The 3041-nt window shown below is 43.5% G+C and overlaps 1 long non-coding RNA gene across 1 annotated transcript; it reads right to left on the bottom strand.

Annotated features, from left to right (window-relative positions):
- Window positions 1-819: 819 nt before the first annotated feature.
- On the bottom strand, window positions 820-2781 carry LOC139827590 (uncharacterized). Its single transcript, XR_011738401.1, has 2 exons — window positions 2524-2781; window positions 820-1901 (listed from the first exon to the last, which is right to left on the bottom strand). It is a non-coding gene; the product is annotated as an uncharacterized lncRNA (long non-coding RNA).
- Between the last annotated feature and the right edge of the window lie 260 nt (window positions 2782-3041).

Raw genomic sequence — 3041 nt, 5'->3', positions numbered from 1 at the left:
AGAATTTTAAAAAATCTCAGCAATGAAAGAGCATACAAAAAGCACAAATGGTTCTCTTTTTTATTGTCTTTAAATAAAATAACAAGTTATTAAAACTGTAGTCTTAGTACACCTGATTTTGAACACAGCTGATGAGTTCTGTCTTTTAAGTGAGCTCATTTACTTGAGAAAATTCTCCTATATAGCCACCTTCAGCATCTCCTCAAGACTCACAGTCACTTCACTTGCTTGCCTGTCTTTCTCTTGGCCCATATCACATGTCAGCAAGTCCTAGTCATCCTGTGTTTGTCTCATACGTCTAGGTCCTTCATTTCTACAAATGAGTTCTAAGTCTATAGGAGCGTTTTGCTGTTGGTGTCTCAATGCATGACTTTGCATTCCAACATTTTTTTTCCACATGCCATGAAATGACAGGAAACATCTGTTGTTGGAAGACCCGGGACAAACATTACTGCAGCAGTGGCCACTGCTGTTGACCGTACACGTGCCTGCGTGCCTTGTCTGCATGCAGCCTGTCCTGGGACTCCCTCAGAAATTTCTCATTTTCCCCAGAGACACATTCCCAGAGTTTCCCTCAGTTCTCTTTAGTACGTGCCTGTGGGTTTCAGTCATGCAGACTTTCTATCATTCAATTTTTCAGAAGTACCTAATTTTTCCAGTACATTTTTTTTTCTAATTTTCTAGTACAATATTCCAGTTCACCCTCTTGAAAACGTTTTAAAACTTATTTTGTCAGAAATGTCATTAACAGATGACAAAGAGACTTTTTCTTATCTCTGAATAAATTCCCACATTTCTCAAAACGTACCCTTTTCAAGACAAGACCTTTAATACGTGTCTGTTTCTCATGGTATATTATTTCAACTGAATAAATTCAGTTACTATATCCAGCTTTTCTATCGCATCCCAATTGCTTTGTAAAAGCTTGTGTAGTAGAATATACTGTTTTTCTCAGATCAGAGACTCTTTGATGAAGAAGTTTGTTAACTTACACTAGCAACAACTGTGTCCACTGTCATTAACATAATTTTCCAGCCTATACTGAAAAATGAAATCCAGTCATCGTGACTAACAACTTTATTGTATTTATCTAATATGATTAGGTGTTCAAGACACACCTAACCAAATGAGAGTCAAAGTTTTTAGCAGATACCCAACATGATACAATGGAACCTCTTTTAGTTTTTTCTACAAAGAGAATTTCAACCTTCCCAGTTGTTTTCCTCTTTCTTTAAAGTGTGCCACCACTTCAATATACATTAGTATCTCACCATTACACAATGTCATTTCTTTCTTCCTTGACCAGCAAAACATTTTTGTGTCATGTTATTTTGCATCATGATTTATGATTTCACTATTGCTATTCCACCACTCCATTTCTTTGAGATCCATGTTTATATCTTACTGTGATTATTTCTATTCCTTTGCATTACTACGAAAATACACTAGTTTGTTTTTATCTAATCTCATCTAACATCCCAATGCTTCATTACATATACATTATTTCACTACATGTATCATCTGAATGCTACTAAATGTAATTTTCTTTCTCCCCACTACCTTATTCTTTATAATGGATGCAAGCAATTTGAGACTATCCTGTACCTTTTTGACACTTGAATGCTTCACACAGTCACACAAGACAGGTATTCATCGGAAGCCTCTGTCTCTGCCTTTGTGTGCTAGCATCTTCCTCAATTGACTTAAGCTGGAAAACACACATTAGACAGTTAAGCTTTTCCTCCGGACCCCAGGAAATGTGTATTTTATTTAAATGAAAATATGAATGTGACAGCAGGATTCTTGATCTGAAAAAATTACACCATAGAAGTACAGTGGTCATCCAGTTCAACTGCTGTCCTTGCTTCACCATCACCATTGACATATCCACCAGCTGCGCTCTGCAAAAGCAAAAACAAGGTACAACCTTATTTGTAAATAAAGCTTAAGGACTGAAACTCCTTGTTGCTATATACAGGTGCCATTTTCTGCCTATGAAAGTGTTTAAATTCAGGAAAATGGTGGCAGGGACAGCTTTCTCACTGGCTGGATTGTGCATCTCTTCTCTTAGCATGGAGATTGTGATGCCATCATTCACAAACATTTAATTTTTAACACAACCTAGATACATAAGCAATAGCTCCAGTACATGGCAGGGTGCTGATGGGTGACACTGCCAAGCCTGTCTGTCCGCTGTTCAGTGCAACGCAAGCTGAAAGAAGACCAGGTGCTTCCCCCAGACTCCAAAGTCTTCTAAACCAGGCAGCTTGCTGACTCTCCCCTGGCGTTCAGCCTCTGGCGTGACAGGTGCAGTCCTTGTGGCAGGCGGGTCTGGCTGAGGGCTCCTTCTAACCTCTCCATGAGCCTCAGGCCACCCCACTGCCACGTGCCCCCTTGACAGCTGAGACCAGAGTGGGGCTGAGCCCGCAGCCTCCCGCAGGCAAAAAACAGAAAGCAAAGCGTTGTGGTGCCAGCTATCCTCCAGGACTTCCCCGCATTATTTACCACCAAGTGATCACTTACGGCCAGATGCTGAGATGATAAGAGCCACTCAAGCCACACGCAGAGGCAAGAGGGAACTGGCAGCCATGCTGGGAGGCACCCGCCAGAGGGCATGCAATCTCATAGGGACAAAATACACGGCCTGGCAGGGAGGTGGGACAGTAACGGCTTTTTTAAATGTGAAACTAAGGAAATCGCTGCAATTACATGCACCCACGAGCAAGCGGTGCTAGGGAAACACACACCCGACCAACAACAAAGAAGCCAGGTGATCCCACCACCCACCATCTTGATTAAGGGCATCACCTTCCCTCTCCCGGAAATGAGCGAGGAGGCCGGCGTCACGGGACTTCCGCCCGGGACCAACATGGCCGCTTACTTATGCTCCCGTCGCTTGTGTGGCGCGGAAGGAGTGCTGTCGAGCTGTCTGCGCTCTGCCCTTCTGCACCGCCTGGTGTCGATGGTGCGGGAGGCCCTCGGGGTGCGGTCAGGCGGCCGGGCAGGAGCCGGCGCGGAGGGCGCGCGGCTGCTCCGAGCTC

Source organism: Patagioenas fasciata, chromosome 3, assembly GCF_037038585.1.
Source record: "Patagioenas fasciata isolate bPatFas1 chromosome 3, bPatFas1.hap1, whole genome shotgun sequence".
In the NCBI taxonomy this organism is placed as follows: domain Eukaryota; kingdom Metazoa; phylum Chordata; class Aves; order Columbiformes; family Columbidae; genus Patagioenas; species Patagioenas fasciata.
This window is presented reverse-complemented; position numbering and strand designations above follow the sequence as displayed.